The sequence below is a fragment of the Maniola jurtina genome, chromosome 1 (genome assembly GCF_905333055.1).
Source record: "Maniola jurtina chromosome 1, ilManJurt1.1, whole genome shotgun sequence".
NCBI lineage: Eukaryota > Metazoa > Arthropoda > Insecta > Lepidoptera > Nymphalidae > Maniola > Maniola jurtina.
Window position 1 is genome coordinate 13,333,160 of NC_060029.1, and position 19,881 is coordinate 13,353,040.

Consider the following 19,881-nt stretch of genomic DNA (forward strand, 5'->3'; position numbering starts at 1 on the left):
GACACACTTTCGCATTTATAATATTAATATGGAAGTATGGATATACCTAATATTATGAGTTACGCATGCAAACCCAGCGCGTAGTCATAGACAAGCCGGCGTAGCATCGTTCACACGGTCATCGCGATTTCAATAAGCACCGGTCGGAATCTGCTGACATGGTGTAATCCAAGTCCGGGACTTTGGTTCTTTTATGATTGAAAATATATACATACTAATATTATAAACTAGCTGATGCCCGCGACTTTGTTCGCGTGGATTTTGATTTGTAAAATTCTCGTAGGAACTCTTTGATTTTCCGGAATAAAAGGTAGCCTTTGGGTTGAGTCAGGGTATAAGCTATCTTTATTCCAAATAGCCTAATCTGTTAAGTAGATTTTGCGAGATCGAGTAACCAACATACTTACATACACACACACACAAACACACACACACACACGAGCACACACCCACACATACCCACAAACGCATACGCGTGGACGAAGTCACGGGTATCAGTCTATTTGGTACAGAGATTAAACAGAGGATAGTTCCGAAAAATTAAAGAATTCTCATGGGATTTTCAAAAACCTATAAGTATATCCGCGCGGACGAAGTTGTGGTTATATTTATAATTAGGCTTAAAAGACTCCGCACAACATCGGCAGCGCTAGAGCGCAAGTGTTATTGTGGTAAATCAGGATATTATGTCCTTAAGCCCCAACATCGGTGTTGAACAAAGACTGAAAATATAGAAAAGATTAAATACTTAAACCAACAAGTGTAAATTAAAAATTTATAACACCGCCGACAAGTGAAGGTTACAGTAACTAGAAAAGAGCTGATAACTTGCAAACGCCTGAACCGATTTTCTTGGATTATAGCTAAGAACACTCTCGATCAAAGCCACCTTTCAAACAAAAAAAAAACTAAATTAAAATCGGTTCATTAGTTTAGGAGCTACGATGTCACAGACAGATACACAGATACACAAGTACACAGATACACAGATACACACGTCAAACTTATAACACCCCTCTTTTTGTGTCGGGGGTTAAAAAACACGAAGAATATTCAAGTCAACCTGCATCAATATAAAATATTGCTCACAAGGCCTTTTTACACTATTATTATTTATAATAATCGATGTTTTATCCGCTAATAAATTCGTGATCCCTCACATAAATCAGCGGGCATGAAATTCAATAAAGTCATATCGGACGTGCACCGCCGGGGAGAGGAGGTTAATTTGCAATTAATCAAGAGCCTTAATTTAGAGACCGGGGATAAAAATTGATGCGTAAGGCGATGATCACGGTGTAACTTTTTATACTACACTAACTTATGCCCGCGACTTTGTCCCATGAAGTTGGGTTTTAAAGATCCCGTTGGAATTTTTCAAAATGCTTTTTAGCGTTCCGTACCTCAAAAGGAAAAACGGAACCCTTATAGGATCACTTTGTTGTCTGTCTGTCTGTCGTCAAGAAACCTATAGGGTACTTCCCGTTGTCCTAGAATCATGAAATTTGGCAGGTATAGCACCGATACAGGAATAAATCTGAAAACCGCGAATTTGTGGTTACATCATTAAAAAAAAGTTTCAATTTTCAAAGTAAGATAAACTTATAGCAAGTGGGGTATCACTTGAAAGGGCTTTGTACATTCTAAAACAGATTTTTTATTTATTTTTATGTATAATAATAGTTTTTGATTTATCGTGCAAAATTTTGGAAAAATACCCGAGTACGGAACCCTCAGTGAGCGAGTCTGTCTCGTACTTGGCCGGGTTTTTTTAATTTACAGACTAGCGCTTGGCTGCAATCAGATCTGCTAGTAAGTGATGATGCAGTTTTAGATAGAGCGCGCTTGCCTAGAAGCTACGTATTCACTCTTGACTTGAAGGTATCCGTATTAAAAGTGGAAGGGAAAATTATAATATTAAGTATAGAGAGTCGGTACCTAGTCACTTGTAAAATCTATACCGAAAGTTCATCATAAGATCTGGGGCATACCTTATTTTTCGCTGGGGAAAATGCACTTAGGTAGGCATCCCGCATAAAAGCGGGTATATGGGACTCACTGACACAGTCACAAGATACCTACACACTAAAACCCCAGCAACACAGTCCGCGTCCGCGTCTCAGGATCCCGGGTATCCCGGATATGCAACTGAGACGTCTCCCGCCGACGTTAAACTAGCACAGGTTTGCCCCTATTTCCTAAAGGCGGGAGAAAGTGAGTATAATATCTCCTTCTTCTCCGCTGCATACCTACGGTGGAGGTCAGTGGATTAGAGACTATTATTTTTTGATAGCAAATTAAACTCACCTTTATAATATACTAGAGAATGCCCGCGGCTTCGCCCGCGTGGATATCGGTTTTATCCCGTAGGAACTCTTTGATTTTCCGGGATAAAAAGTAGCCTATGTCCTTCCCCGGGATGTACTCCAAGTCTGTACCAAATTTCATTAAAATTTGTTCAGCGGTTGGGACGTGAAAACGTAGCAGACAGACAGACAGACAGAAAGACAGACAGACAGACAGACAGAAAGACAGACAGACAGACACACTTTCGCATTTATAATATTAGTATGGATTTGGCATACCTACCGTTGAAATTGGTATAATGAAAACAAAACACGGAAAATATTCAAAAGGCGTCTGCCGCTATGTCAAAACATATAAAGCTTATTTTCAGTTGATAATAAAAACAGCGGCTCAACTCCACTCCACTCTGCAGGTGGGCGTAGTGCCTAAGGCTTCATATGTTCATACGTGCCACATGACAACAAATTTCGCTAATGGTTATACAAAGTATGATGGAGAGGAATTACTTAATTCCCCGAGACTGGCTTTGACAGATTGATTAATCGTTCCCAATGACGGATGGGGCATTATTAGCTTTTTTACGATTTAAATTCGCTAATGAAATCAACAGCTACCCGCTAATGATCGATAATTTACCATATATTATAACTAGCTTATACCTGCGGCTTCGTACGCGTGTACTGTACTAATTTCAAACTCCTATTTTACCCCTTTTTGGTTGAATTGGTGGCGTACGTTAGGTATAATAGATCGAACTACATAGAACGCCAGATCCGTCGAGTAGTTTGAGCTGTGCGTTGATAGATCAGTCAGTCACTCGTTCGCTTTTTCCTTTTATATCTTTAGGTATAGCTTCAATGGCCCAACGGTTGTAGAGATGGAATTACTGATAGGGTTTTCGTTAAAAAAAATCTATTTTATCCTAAAACAAGCTTTGCATTATTTTATTCAGCATTCAACGATTCAAAAGTACCTGTATATTTGAATGTCTTTCGATTTCTATGACGGAAAATAATTAATTATTCAGAGAATTTATTTTCAAACACTTATTACTGAGAACAATTATAACTTTAGCAGAGTTTACTCGGAAAATATTAGATACTTTGTTGATCTCTTAAGTTTAATTATTTTTTTATTTAAACTATACGTCTTCTATACTTACAAGATATAGCTTTGCCCACACATAAAAGTAAAACCATTCAAATTCCCAATTTTATATCGCCCAGATAGGATCGTGGTCATGAAAAGTAAGTAGTTTAACACGATTGTCACGTCTCAAGAAGTATCTGGAGCATCAGTGACAATTAGATTACATCCAAGGTTTAAGATGAGCCGTGCGATAAACTGCACATTATGTTCGTGTTTTTATATTCACCTTTTTATTATATTAATGTTAAAGCGTTTAACACTTCCTTTTTTGCACATCTGAGATGACCTCTCGTGCATGTTTCAAATCTTTTTGGAAGTAAAAAGTCTAGCCTTCGAGCTGTATTGTGGGCTGTGGCAATTGAAAAGTGTCGCCAACTATACAGTTCTTAAAACGTCTGTAGGGTCGATGTATACAGACGGAGTGGAGTCCAAGCATTTTTAATAAGTACTTACCTAAATTCAGCTTTATAAAGTTTAATAAACGGTTGAAATTCGTACCTATACCAAAACAAAACACGAAGATACATGCCGCCATTGGACGCGAGTGGGCATACAGCGCAACGCTGCTGGAGGAGGAATCCATTTTGTGCCAAAGTAAATAAAAGCTTAGTTTGAGTAATGTTGCCTGAGCCTGCGCCTCCACTCTACGGGTGTGCGTTGTGCCTAAGATAGAAAGCTCAATGGTGATAATATACTTTGCAATTGAGGATATTTTTTACATTGGGTAAGCTCTTGTTAGAGAAGCTTGGGGTGCGACTAATGGTTGACTGTTCTGTTACTCTGTCTTTTAAATTACTTGATGACTCGACCCAGTTAGGGTACGAATGGTCTAAGTATGTATGGTATCTTGTACTGTAAAAAAAACGAGAAGCAAAATAAAAAGTGAAATCGACGCTCAAATAAAGAGATTAGTGGAATTATTGATTGATACAAGTATCGACGTTATTTCAATCCAGTTGATGTAATACGCTTAATCATTTAACCAATCAAGGCTTTCATTTGAATCATTGACTATAAAAGTTGATCTACAGACAACGTGGGAGTGGCTCATGTGTGTACAGACTGCGTGACTTGGATATGACGCTTGTCATATTATTGTCATATTGATGATATGATGTCATTATATTAATCGGGAACATTATGAAAACTAGTTGTCTAGAGAGTAGAATATGACAATTTGTAGACTTAACTCTAAGCTGAATCCAGCGATATGAGTATCTAAAGGATTTTGTAATAAGTGATCCAAAAGCAGCCTGAAAAAGAAAAGCAATAATAAAAAATTTAGGTGTTAAGTTTTATTTTAGAGTAAATATTTTTGTTCTTATCTTAAAAAACCTGACCACTTAAGCGATGTCATTTTATTCGTGATCTGTCGTATATACCCACTATCCTATATCAATGGCTGAATCACAGATCGAGACAGTTATCTAACTAGGAACAATATTAAATTAATTAATGGAAAATTAGCCTGCTGAAAAAACACGCACACAAGCGAGCCTTACTTTCAATGGCAGGCGTCAAAATACAGCTATAAAAAAAAAGATTCCGACGAATTGAGAACCTCCTCCTTTTTTGGAAGTCGGTTAAAAAGGCGAACTGATGAGGGTGGCGCCTTTGGTACGCTTTTTTCATGAATTAAAAGGAAAAAAGAATTTCATAAATCCAAAAATCCCTTTTTTTCTATATCTCCGTCTTTTGTCCATTAAAATAATAAGTAGGTACAATTGCGTGGTTGTCATACAAACTATTCCTTGTGGACTTAAAATAATGATAGGTTATGACGTAGTTCAACAAGCCATAATGTTTACCAAGACCATTTACTTAGAGTTTGTAGAGTCAGGCTTATAGGTCAAGTTATTTGTTATATAGTGTTATAAATGTGGTACAGTCAAGAACTATACTTAAAGCTATATACTTTTGACATGAGACAGGGGCACTATGATGCGCAGCACAAATCGAAGCTCAGCTAGGGACTTGACTCTATTAGAGATCTCGTAATATTTAACAGTGAAAGCATTATGAACTTGTGAGTCTTTGCAACCAACTTGGTGGGTTCAAAATACTTAAATAAGTATTACAAAGAGCACAGTAAAATATATGCGTATTTTTAAAGATGGTTGAAATTAAAAAAAAATTGGTTGTCTGTAAAGTCGGTTTACTGACGATAGTTGAACGTGACAACAAAGGCCGATTGTGCTTCTTTGTCGCTCGTTCCGCGCTCTCGCTTGCACTTCAAGCCTTACATGGAACGCCTCAGAGCGAGGTAACGCCGCATGAGTCATGTTTTTTCGTGCGTGCAGCCGGCTCTATCGAACTATAAGACGTTGTCACGTCAAAAGCTATCATAGATCTAAGACCATGTGCTGTCTACTAAAGACACTTTATATGTACACGTCTCAGATCGATTTCGTTCGCCCACGATTTGATATAAAGCTAAAACATCGATTACCTAATTAATTACCTTTTTATTTTAATTTACCCGGTGTAATAGCGGATCTGACATACACGCCAACACTTTCAATTACACAGAAGAATATCATATAGAAATTCTAGAGCTCATAATAATTTTAACTGGAACAATTTTATTTTTTATTTTTTATAAAGAATATTAGCCATGCTAATCATGACTAATACTCCCCTTTCCCCTCCAATTAAGCGTGAAGCTTGTGTCAGGAGTGGGTACGACAATAGTGCAACGGGTGGGGTTTGAACCGCCGACCTTTCGGAATTCAGTCCGCTCCTCAACCGTTGAGCTATCGAGGCTCTAATGGAGGTTAATTTTTATGGTTCCGTACCCGAAGGGTGCCAACGGGACTAAGGTTGAAATCTATAGAACGCACTTTGACTTCATGCCCTTAAGCTGAGATTTATAGAGCGTTCTTTGACTTTACTCAGACTTAACTTTCAGTCAAAACGAGATAGATATGCCAGCGATATAACGCTGTCTCTTTCTAACAGTATCTGAAGGCTGAGCAAAGTCAAAGTGTGCTCTATAGATAAGACCAATATTGCGACCTATATAATATGTAAGTGCCTGTAAAGGAAGTCCAATGTACCTATATGAACAGGAATCATTCAGGTCAAATTAATATTTTTAAAATTAGAAGGCTTTTTAAAAAAGTGGGGCATCTATCCGTACCTAACCCAAGATATAATAGCATAAAATATACCTACTACCAGTGGCATGCAGCTCATAGAGGTATAAAAGTACTGCCTACCCTAGTTGTAATAAATCAACACAAGGGTAATATAATCAAGGGATTCCGCAGCAGTGGTAGATGGTTTTGGCGATTCAAAAGGAGGTATACCTATTTGTAAGAGTTTATTGAATAAAAAATATCTCTATTCTATTCTATTCTATTCTAAATAAGTTATTGGTACTAATATTTTTTCTTTAGGCAGAAAATACAACCTTATCTTTGTTTAAATAAGTACTGGAGTAGCCTGTATCTATTTTTTGGACGAACTTCAATGTACTACTTACCTACAGCGTAAACCATAAGAACTTTTAATTCAACAGCAACTATATAAAATTGCTTTGAAAATTTATTTAATTTCAAGTTACAAGTAACAGCCAATTTATTAAAATACATTAATAAAAAACCCATTAACAAATTGATATTGCCCAATTTCCCTAAAACACTCATACAAAAAGTTGAATCGTGAAAATATATAAGGCGCCTACATCCAAATACCTAATCACAAATTTAGACAATAATATTTGAATAATTCCGTCATTTCCATTATATCGGACAAATCTCCTTAATGAGTGCTCTTGAAACAGCATCTAAAGAGATTTATGAGGTAATTAATTTATTTATTCTACATTAACAACCATCCGATCTAATACGGCGACAGTGTTTGGTAACATTTTTTAATTTTATTGCATTTATGCTTAAGATTTGGTATTTTTATAACTTCATTTTAGAAGTGTTTTAAACGGTAGCATTTAAAAAATTAACTCGTATTTTAGAATTAATAATCTGACATACATTTTAATGTTATTGCTGTAAATTCACTTATTTATATAACAACAGTGTAGTCACATTATTTGGATCGTTTCTACCGGACGACTACGATACGATATCGACTAAAACATACTTGTAAAATTAACTAACTTAACTAGGTAGCTATTATTCCCGTTTACTTGCACAATTTTACACTACTTACTACATTAAGAAAGTCAAAAGATCCGAATTAAACCTGGTCCGATCTGAGAGTTTCGACCGTGACTAGACTGAAAAGCCATGCCACCAAAACAAGCCACAAAAGTGAATCAACCTTCTGCCACGTAGACACCGATTAGCAAAGGTACTACTTCCAGATTAGCCCGCTACTATCTTAGATTGAGGTAACCGTACTTTTTTTCACTTTGTTGCACAATCGATGAGTCATACAAAAAGATTCAAGAACCTTATCTCATAGTCACCTTAGGAAGATGTGAGAACCACGTAGGTACTTTGACTATGCTCAGACTTTTCTTTAAGTTCGAACGAGACAGATGTATGTCAGATACAGACCTTATACCCAACTACCTCGTCAACTTTTATTCAGTGATCGTCACTTACCATTCGGTAACGGTGAGATCGCATTCAAGAGCTAATTAACTATAGGTGCTGATTTGTCGAGTGGTATAAACGGCCACCGGTTTCCTAATCACATTAAAGTTGACGGATGACTGTCTAATAATTAGAAATCTCATTTTATCTGACCTAGAATAACACGGTTGATATCAAGCAGTGTTATAATTTTTTTGTATTGTTTTTATCATCATTTGTAAAAATTATTTTTATTGGCAAAACAGCTAAAATGTATGTGGTAGCAGTATAGTTACATAACTTTGGTGTCCAAGCGAAACTTCCTCTTTGTCATCTTCGGCCAAAAAAACCGCCTTTGGCTAAACATTCGGCTTCAAGCAAAATAGGCTGATGGCTGAAGCCGTACGAAGAACGTACTTAATATTACGAATGTGTGAGAGCACGGTGGCAGAGTTTAAGGAAGTATATTTTATCTTTCATTACTTCGAGATATTATCATTAATTTAATATAGTGAACAACATTGTCACTTAGATAAGATAGTTTTAGAATAAAATTAATTAGTGAAAAGCCTCCGTTTTCTTCAGTCCAACCTGCCACTTACGTAACTGGAAAGACAAATAATTAAATAAGAAAATAAAAGTTTATTTAGCTAAACAAAATAATAAAATAAAAATACAATTGATGTTAAGACCGAATTACAACTAAACTTATAACTAGAAAATACAATAACAAGGGGTGCTCAAAAAATATCGTGAGAAAACCATCATGCCTGAAATTTTTTCATAGTGTTCTCAAAGGTGCGTGAAGTTTGCGAATTCTACTTGGCCAGTGACAGTAAAAATTGTCAAAATTGTGCACATCTCATACAAAATATTATGGTACAAGAATAACGCCTGAGTAGGTTCGAACGTTAGTGGAGCGGTGCGTGACGCGAGAGCTCAGTGATTGGCACCACGCCACTACCACAGGAGCCTACTCCTTTATGCGCTATACCTATACTTTATTTATTATTTATTATTATTTACATTTAAAATATACAGAGACTTTTTATTACAGTCAGCGCCACAAAAACCACAGTTGGTTTTACCGGGCACTGAGTTTATTAATTATAGCTAATAACAATGTTTTGTATTCAAGTGTTATATTAGGAACCATTGATGTCGAAACAGGAACAATGTATTTTTATTTCTTGAATTTGCAGCTCCTCTTTCGCAAACTAAGCCAAATGTAGTGATGTGTCACAGCAACATTTACATTGCATCTACATTATCACAAGTAGCTTTGGTCCACTGTATGACCACCCCCGCGTCGCCAGTCGTGAGACCACGCGTGTACATACATCAGGACACGTCCCCTCTCATTGGGATGACAATGAATGACAATGTTTGCAGACACCGGGCGAGGCGCTAACTCGCGACTTCGACACGATTAGCGACTACATGACGACTTAACTGTAAACATCATTACCATTACCGCCAGACCAACATATTTCACCCTTAAAATATTCCATTGACTACCTTAATACCTAAGATTTAGAGGTGTATTCAAGTGTTAATATAAAGTTGTCCGGTGCAATTGTCAACAGCCTACAATCGTCAGACTAGATAGTTTTGTCACTGTGCAAGAGCAAACACTTTTAAAATATTATGCGCCGATGAGCAATGTTGTCGCAAGGTTTTAGTGGTCGCATCATAGACATGTTTTTAGTACTGTTTAAAATTGGGTCTACGCGGCCCATTGTTGGCGTTTTTTACGCTTTCGAAAACGTTATGGGACGTGAAAGGTCTGTGTGCCAGTGATAATTTTACACTTCTTTAGACCAGATTAAATGTCACTGTATTTTTGTATACCTAATGCTACGACTGTCCGCTTTCAAGTCTAGTTAGATAGGTATGTAATGTAGCCTCACTAATGTTTGCATGATCATTGTTGCATGGTAAGACCAATTGCCTTCTTTAATTAAAAGGTATAGAATAACGTAGTACTTATAATTCACAATTCTTGTCCTTCAAATACGGAAACTCATATCCCATGAAACATACATAACAGAAGAAAAAACTGACTGATTGAAATATCAATGTCTAATTCAAGCGGCTGGATCTAGAAACTTGATTTTGCATGTATTTTCTCTACCCCCATTTTTCTAGACTCCCACTAAGATTTTCAGAAATTGGGGCACCGCCGGGAAAACTTAGAGAAAAAGGTATAAAAAATAGCTTACGCATGCAAATTTCTTCAAAATCGGTTAAACGGATGGGCCGTGAAAATGTAACAGACAAACAGACTCACATTCTCATTTATAATATTAGTGTGGATATGAATTTGAAATATTATTCAGGTTATAGGTTACATATTGTTCAAATATCGACAACAGATTATAATAAATCGTTTTAGCACCACAGTTTGCGTCCATAATGGGTGCGCGCGATAATTGCTGGAGCTACGCACAATGAAGCGCTCTGTTCATTGAAACTTATGTGGACACAGATTATATTAACATCAGAGGGGTTAAGGAGGCTTTAACGCTTAGGACAATAGAAAATTAAATTTTTATGTTAATTGATAGCAATTGACACATCCAGGTAGGGTTTTCCGAGGAGTTGATTTGCATTATTGATACAAGTGTCAAGTTCTGTAATTGCACGTTATGCTCAACACACAAACCCACTATCTGGATGTCTTATTTATTCATTTTGTTCTCATTAATCTAAGTAGGTATATTTACTTTGTCAGCGATTATTCCTCTAAACTATAAGATTAGTATGGTAGGTAGGTACTAGTAGGACCGAGGCGCCATGTCGTGATTTGTCGAAGATGCTGCGACTTGCATTCTTTTATTAGACTTGTGCCTAATAAACCCTTGTTTTCTTTAAAAGTTCTGGTGATGCTGCCGGTTAGGTTAGGTTAGCTACAGCTCAAGTAGGTATAAATACAGCTCAAGTTTATCAGTTCATTAGGCAGAAATCCTTGCTTTCTTTGTCATTTCTGGTGATGCTGCTATAACTATAGCTTAGCATATGGTGCTCTGTATCAGAACGACACGCTGGCGCTTGTTAACGTAGTAAGTTCTATCAGTTTATTAGGCACAAATGATTGTTTTCTTTGTCATTTCTGGTGATGCTGCTAGATAGCTTAGTCTATGGTGATCTGTATCAGAACGACCGCTGGTTAACGTAGTAAGTTCTATTAGTTTATTAGGCACAAATGATTGTTTTCTTTGTCATTTCTGGCGATGTTACTAGATAGCTTAGTCTATGGTGCTCTGTATCAGAACGACACGCTGGTTAGCGGGGGCTCGCTAAGCGCAGCACAAATATGCGGCCGCCGTGTGCGACAGGCCATCGCACTAGCGGCGGTGCTAAATGAACTAGTTCAATGTGGTTTGATTATGGGCTTCGAACTTTTAAACGTAGCTTAGGTACATCCTCCTCTTGAGGTTTGCTGTGGAAACATCTGAGATAGCTTTTTTTTAATTTTCGTTTATTCAGCGTATCGTAGGTACTACTTATTTTATTATTAAACAATTCACATCTATCTACTTATATAAATTATTATAAACTGAGAAACTGATAACTTTCGGATTGAGAACTTTAGATCTTGCATATCGGTGTTGTAATACCGATAAAACCTACCTAGATTCTATAAAAAAGAAACCCATAAAAAATTTCACCAAGCAAAGCCAGGGTTTTGCTTGGGCGAATTTGGGGGCTAAGAGAATTACACTTACCTACTCCAAAAACTTTCACAGAATAGGTACTTACCTATACCTGTTCTGAATATGTCTTAGAAAAAAAAAGTAAAATAATATGCTGTTAAAGAAAGTGGGTGCTTACTCTTTTAGCAAAAGAGATGATTAAAGAAGAAATTAATTTGTAGATACGATTTGGCTGGTCTAGTGTAATGGAGACCCGAGTCATGCGCCAAGTATTGTCGTAGGTCGGTTTCGTGAGGTGTCACTGACCTGATTCTGAAGTAAATAATATTATACTGTACCTAGAGTATACCTGAGTGTTTCCTTCTAATTTACTCCTCTAAAAAGGTTTTTTTTACCAGTAATCAGAAAACTGCAATTTCTATCGAAATCGGGAAATGAAAACTTTTTTCTTTTGAAAGAATATTTTTGGAAAGATCGAATCAGGACCTAAAGGAGGATTCTAGAAAATTGTGTGAATTTACTTTTTAAACTTTTCTTTAAACTTTAAATTCAAAGTAAGAAATAGAAAAGAAAAAATGTTTTTCTTTGCTCAAGTCAGATCATAAATAAAGTGATAGATATAAACCTAGACCGTTATAACTTTTATTTTATTATATTGTCAAGATCATACTTAACAATAATCTATAATTATTCATTCTTCCATGCTATATTAAACAAATATTTAAAAACTAACACCTTTTTAGTTAACAGTAAACACTAATTAATTAAAATTGAAAGTAGGTAAATTATGCCATTATTTGATAATATCAGCTTCATCACAAAGAAAGAAATACTTGGTCATTTGATCCACGAAACAAAGATAGCTTTCGTAAATTAGTTTGATGAACTAAGAAAAGCGGCCAATTTTCACATTCAGATACAAGATCAAGAGACAAAAGTGGGCCAAATAAATGGTTTTAATTAGTGGCTGCAAATAACTTTGCCGTTTGCCAAGTGTTATTGTGGTAAATCAGGATATTATGTCCTTAAGCTTCAACATCGGTGTTGAACAAAGACTGAAAATATAGAAAAGATTAAATACTTAAACCAACAAGTGTAAATTAAAAATTTATAACACCCCCGACAAGTGAAGGTTACGGTAACTAGAAAAGAGCTGATAACTTTCAAAAAACTGAACCGATTTTCTTGGATTATAGCTAAGAACACTCTCGATCAAGCCACCTTTCAAACAAAAAAAAAACTAAATAAAAATCGGTTCATTAGTTTAGGAGCTACGATGCCACAGACAGATACACACGTCAAACTTATAACACCCTTTTTGGGTCGGGGGTTAAAAATAAATGAATAGGCACCTACTTTCAAACAAGCTGATTAGAATAAAAAGCCAAACACTAATTTTTCTGCAGGTAAGCCACTTGATATGAAGTGACTACCGCATGAACACTTGCAGCTTCAGAGAAACCGCCAATGCTTTTCCGGCTTTTCTGGAATTCGTTGATCGGGCCCTTGAATAACCCCATATTGAAATCTAGTGGAAGCACCGCCGAAGGGAGTTGGCCCAACATCCAATCGTTTTGGAGAATGTATTCAGAACTACGCGGTTTCATACTTTAACTTTTAACGCCAAACCTATAAGAGCATCAACGGCTCTTGGCTCTACTCTCTAGAAAGTACCTTTTTTAGAGTACCTAGGTACATAATATTTACCCTCATAACTATTATTCAAATCACTACACTTCCACTAATGTTTATACTATGTTATCGATCTAAAAGTCACCTATACATCGTGACTTCCTCGCTCTGCTTTGCCGACTTTCACACCAGATGGTGCTTTGAAGAATAATTAATTGACATACAACTTATCACAGCTAATTTATTCGTCTGGATAGACAGAGGTTTGTCACCGATTTGGCTATAGTCCATCGATTTTCCACTTACAGGATTATCAGTTCTAAGCCTATTATTACAAAGTTGAAATTTCAATGGGGCAAACACGATAGCATTTTGTTAGTTAACTGAAACTCCTGTCGCTAAGATACGCTCAAATTGAAGCCAAAATAAACTGAAACTGCTCATTGACGTATTTCGTAACTGTACTTTCAGATACGGTGTGACAATAATTATAGCAAATATACGAAACAAACTTACTGACTCATTTGGGGCACGTATAATGATGTGCTAAGATATATTTTAAATATTATATTGTTATGGACATCACACTCTCCATGTTTAGTGTTCACACTATGCTGATGTATTTTTGTATATAAACTCAGTGTTTATTTTGCACGAAGTAGTTGCAAGGTGAAATTCCTTTTTTAAATATAATAATGAAATCATGTCAAGAATACAGATACGTGTGTACCAATGTGTATGCATAAAATTAACAACTGACGGAAATCTATGGGCTTACTGCAATTACATTGCTTCGTATGACGAGAAAATATATATTGATCAGTCAAATCCATACTAATATTAAATGCAAAACTTTGTCAGTCTGTTACCTTCTATTCGCTTAGCCAATTTTCATACAGATACTTAGCTTGAATCTTAGAGAATGACAAAGGCTATCTTTTATCTTTTATTCCGGCAAATCAAAAAGGTCCCCCGGGATTTTTAAAAACCTAAATCCATGCGGACAAGTCGCAAAGATTATGTAGTTGAATATAAATTCATTTGTTTTGGCATGTAGGTTTTCTTTTTGTTAGTTATAGTTATACCCTGATGTAAGTATACCTATCATTATACATTCATTAAATTTTTTTACGATAAAAAACTTTTATTAAAGAGCTGTACTAGTAGATCGTGCCTAGAGAGATTTCTCTAGAATACATGAAGGATTTTTCTCATTACATTGCAAAAACAATTTTGATATCTCCCCAGGAATCAATTGCATTATATTTGTCTTTGATTCAGAAGGGCATCACAAATGAAACTGCTTTTTAATACTCACTCTTAAGTATTAAAAAATACCATGACCATAAACAAGTAAAAACAATTTGGAATCTGGACTCGATCAAGTCCCGGTGTCGCATACATGTGAACCGTATCTTGCACAGGACGAATGTCGGGAGGTGTCACTGAGGCACCATTCAACTGTCACTCGCTTTCAACTGATTCAATTAATGTAAGCGCTGGTAATGATTTAGAAAAAATCGACAAAGTTTGTTACTTCTTGGCTCCTTGGTTATATTTTTAAAAGTGCTCCATTTCTTATCTTGATGCCCCAATGATTATGGCTAAATATCGTCATCGTCGACCAATGGGCATCCACTGGTGGTTATTATATAGGTCTCTTGTAGGGGCTTCTACATGCCACGGTGTAGTGCCGCCTGTATTCAGCTACCTGGGAAGTAATATAGCGTGTTTGATAAACCATTTAGACAAAATATGAGATATGTAGTATAGTCCGTAAAAAATTCCCACACCATTTTAATTCTATGGGTCAACTGTCATGTCAAAAGTACGGTTCACCTTTAAAGTAAGGACTAAAATCGTAGTTTAACTTTATGAGTCAAATGTCATGTTGACATAAAGTTAAAATGGCGCGTGAGCAGGCATTTTTTACGATTATACCAAACTAGAGAATGCCCGCGGCTTCGCCCGCGTGGATTTCTTTTTTTAAATCCTGTAGGAACTCTTCCATTTTCCGGGATAAAAGTAGCCTTCCTAAAAATCCTTTCCCGGGATGTACCCCAAATCTGTCCCTCATTAAAATTGGTTCAGCGGTTGGGGCGTGAAAACGTATAGCAGACAGATGTACGCACTTTCACATTTATAATATTAGTATGGATTGTTAGTGCCATAGATTACTTGACAAACTTTCAAACGGTCCTTCGAGTTCACAGAAGCATACTTTTCTTTAAATACCTATTATTTTTTCAAAATTTCTACAATTTTGGCGACAACTCAGCTTTTGGGGTTAGCCGTTTTTGAAGCTGCAGCAAAAGGATGGCAGAACTAAACGTTCCAACAAACTAAAGGGCGAGTAAAGAGGTCATAAATAAATGAATAAACATTAAATAAAACCATACATCAAAATGCTAATGCTGCATAGAAGCTTGGAATCTCAGCTTCATCAAGTCAATGAATTGTACATTTGGACCGTATCTTGCGCAGGACAAAATGTAGCGAGGTGTCATCGAGGCAGCATTGAACCGTCACTCGCTTCAATTGATTCAATTAATGCAATCGCTGGGTTGTTCAATTAATGATGCAGGAATCTTCGTCAATGAATAGAATATAATAGAATATTTTGTTGTTTAAATATTCATGGTTATTACATGGTAGTTGATAGGGCTGAGAGTGCGCAGCAACAGTCTACCTAATGTAAGCGTCGTCATCGTCAACCGATAGACGTCCACAACTAGACACCTATGTCCAGTTGTGGACTCTCTTAATGAGACCTATCTCTTATAGAGAGTCCACACGCCGCGCTCTTGTGTATGTCGCCCGAATTCAACAGCTCCCTGCGACTCATTTGATGTCGTCTGGCCACCTACCCAGTGGGTGGCCTACCGATGCTGCATTTACCGGTAAGAGCTTGTCATTCCAGCATCTTAGATTTCCAATGAATATCTGTTCTTCGAACTACGTGCCCCGCTCATTGCCACTTTAACTTACCCTTATGCGGTTACTCTGGTTATTCTAAGGATCTATGCTTAAAATCCTTACCATACAAAGCCACCTATAAGCTAACCATATAAAGCCAAGTAGTTATAGCTCTATTTATTGATATCGGTTTCACAGTCAAAAATATGCATACCTACAGGGCTTTGGACAAAAAATATGAAATCTTAATCTTAACAAGTACTTAAAGTGATTAAGGGTGAGGCCAAACGGACGTAATTTTTTGAGTTGTCAGTCGCGTAATTTCTGCTGCATTCGGTTTCATACAAAAGTCCAGTTCGTGCCACACGGCGACGTAAAATGAGTTGAACTTTTGTATGAAACTGTATAAACTCACAAACTCACACTCTGTACTTTTGTATAAACTTACAAAATTACGCTCGTTTGGCCTCACTCTAAAGGTAAAAAAAACAAAGGTCGTTTAATATTAGGTTCTTATTAGATGTAGGTAGATACAAAAATTCTCGAATTGATCAAGTCAGCCCTAATTCACACGAGCGTTATAAAAGCGTTGCGTTAAAACCCGGCGTTGGCGGGTATTGACGTTGTGCATACGCGTTAAAAAGCGTTGTCGTGTGAACAGATACTTGGGAATGCATTTGTTCTATTTCAACGCTTTTTTAACGGACGTAAAAAAAGCTCTCGTATGAATGAGGTCTTAGTGTATCTTATAGTCATTTAGGTAGGTGTATTTTATTTGAACCGTATCTTACGCAGCACGGATGTCGCGCGGTGTCGTCAGGGCACCATTGAAGTGTCACTCCTGTTCGATTGATTCAATTTTTGTAGCTTTGTAACGAATTCGTTAGATGTTTTTCTAACGATCGATGCAAAGGAACAACGTCTAACGACGTCAAATGGTTGGCATATTGATATTGATGAATAAACAGTTAATACTGGAAATGTAAGTATAAGAATCGAATTTCGAATCGAAAACCGTCTTGCAAATCGATCCTCCTAAACGAATGAACCGATTTTAATTTAGTTTTTATGTTTGAAAGGTGATTTGATCGAGAGTGTTCTTAGCTATGATCGAAGACAATCGGTTCAGCCGTTTGAAAGTTATCAGCTCGTTTCTAGTTATCTTATAGAGGTTTTTTGTATTGGAGGTTTTTAAATTTTTAGTTATTATCACTGACATAAACTCTACCATTTCAATCACAGCACAAATTACCGAATACAAATCGAGAATTCGATCAGTGCTGCACTAATATCGAACTGACTTCACGTAATATCGAGTGTGTAACCGTTAAGAATGTTGTAATAAAAACCTCCGCACTCCAGAATTCCGATGATGAAATTTGTCATAATGGTGTAAACACTCCGGCGTATGGGGTTCATAAAATCATTTCGTGTGTACCATGAATTACTGGAGCGGATCGTAACTTACCCGCCTTCTGACTTTTACTGTTGAAGCATTTTTTACTGTTGTAGTAAAATCGCAGGTCGATCACTAGATGTTTATATCTCATTATAGAATATTGTTACTGGGAACTCTTCTGCTGAAAATTAATGAATAGTGCAGGTGAATAAGATTCTCGACTTTATCTGTAGCTATGTAGCAAATTTTTCCTTGATTTAAAATGTTCGATGATTTTTTAATAATAACTTAATAGCTGATAGTTTAATTGTCACTATTATTGATAGATGTCTCTGTTGTTTATAATAATTTTCTATTTGTAAAATAGTTTTTTTAACCGACTTCAAAAAGAGGAGGTTCTCAATTAGACGGAATCTTTTTTAACCCCCGACCAAAAAAGAGGGGTGTTATAAGTTTGACGTGTGTATCTGTGTATCTGTCTGTGGCATCGTAGCTCCTAAACTAATGAACCGATTTTAATTTAGTTTTTTTTTGTTTGAAAGGTGGCTTGATCGAGAGTGTTCTTAGCTATAATCCAAGAAAATCAGTTCAGCCGTTTGAAAGTTATCAGCTCTTTTCTAGTTATTACTGTAACCTTCACTTGTCGGGGGTGTTATAAATTTTTAATTTACACTTGTATATGATTTTTTTTACATAGGTACATAATATTACTTTCACGGAGAATGAATCTCAGAGTGGACCTGAAAAGTTAGACAGAATTATAGAGACAAATATAATAAAGTTATGCTTATATTAAATCTACTCTAGGTAAATTAAGATCAATGAGTAACAAGTTCTCCGAAAAATTGTAACTAATAGACGAATGTATATTTGAAGCAAAATTCATAGTAACTGCAAAATCAATTAACATGATCGACTGGAGCATCCATATGGTTTATTTCTTAGCCACTAGGTAAATACAATCGGAAAAGGATAAATTGATTTTGAGCTAAATCAATTCTGAATGAAAAAAACTGTAAACAAATGCAGATATTTTAAAATATCCAACTACAAGGAAATAGGACGCGGGCCTAAATTAAAAAGTTCTCGGATTGTGAAACAATAGTTTTATACTTAAACTGTACTTTTGTGTTCTTGTAAAATGTGAAACACAATAAGTTTATTTGTGTTTCACCAGTTTTGGTCAAGTGCGTGTCAGAAAACTCAGAACACGCGTATTAAGACAGTAAGTACATACGAGTAAGTACAGACGGACAGATGGACTGGATGAACATATTATTATATAAGGGCTCATTATTTAACTACGGAACTTTAAAAACCAATCAGTCAGTTAATATTGTTCATTATATTGTGCCCATTCAAAAAAATCTAAATCTAAATTTATTTGTTTCATGGAGGATAATGAGAATTCTATTGAGAAGAACCGGCAAGATTCTACTGAGAACTTCGCCGAAACTTACTCCATTGAAACATATATCTACCTACCCGATTATATTATGTCCAATATACAATACTATTTCATACTATATCTTCCATTATGTATTTCCTCTACTGTGCCGTATACTTCGTTTCGTAGAACTTGAAAATAAATTAATAGAATTTTCTATCAAATACATTATTCAGTAGAACCAGTTCCATCGCGACAATCTGAGATGGATCCAATTCTACAATCGTTTCTATTATCGAGTCGTTAGTCTAAAACGAATGTAATGCAATCGATCAGTATCGTCCGAGACCCGGTTTACCGTGAAGTCTTTAAAGACTTCTAAATTTATTCGAACTAGCTTCGCACTCGGTTGTCTGACAATGAACTCTTATCGAGTAAACAATCGATCACTCGCCGCGACCGACCTGGCACTCGTCTCTCGCCGATCGCCGTGGCGGATCGTAAATCGATATTTACCGGTTTCGAGGTTTCGGACAACACTACTTGTAGTAAGACGATTTTTACGACTGTTTCTGTAATTAGGAGTGTTCTGATTTCGAATTGTCGAGTGGGCGGCCAAGATTGTTGAGTACTCTTATTAATTGTATCTTCTCACAGGTGATTGCATTGTAATTAAATTCTTGGTAGGTATTAATTAAAACAAATGCGTAAAACCAAGTAGAGTAGCAAAATATGTATAATAAAACAGTAGTTAAGTTTTTACGAGTTTATAATTTCTTGCTTGGTACCTACTATCAGCTATAAAACGTATTTAAATAACCTAACTGGATAATTATTATCCTCACCTTGCAAAATATTTTATGAGATAACCCGGTTAATTTTAAACTGGTAATCCTA

At 36.2% G+C, this 19,881-nt stretch overlaps 1 protein-coding gene and 1 long non-coding RNA gene across 2 annotated transcripts in view; both read left to right on the forward strand.

Moving 5' to 3' along the window:
• LOC123877000 (protein Wnt-6) overlaps nucleotides 1–19,881 on the forward strand; it is a 45,654-nt gene that overhangs the window by 3,146 nt on the left and 22,627 nt on the right. The gene's annotated exons all lie outside the window — the stretch shown is intronic.
• On the forward strand, nucleotides 107–15,124 carry LOC123877425. The gene is made up of 4 exons (XR_006798591.1): nucleotides 107–117; nucleotides 8,261–8,267; nucleotides 11,127–11,130; nucleotides 15,051–15,124. It is a non-coding gene; the product is annotated as an uncharacterized LOC123877425 (long non-coding RNA).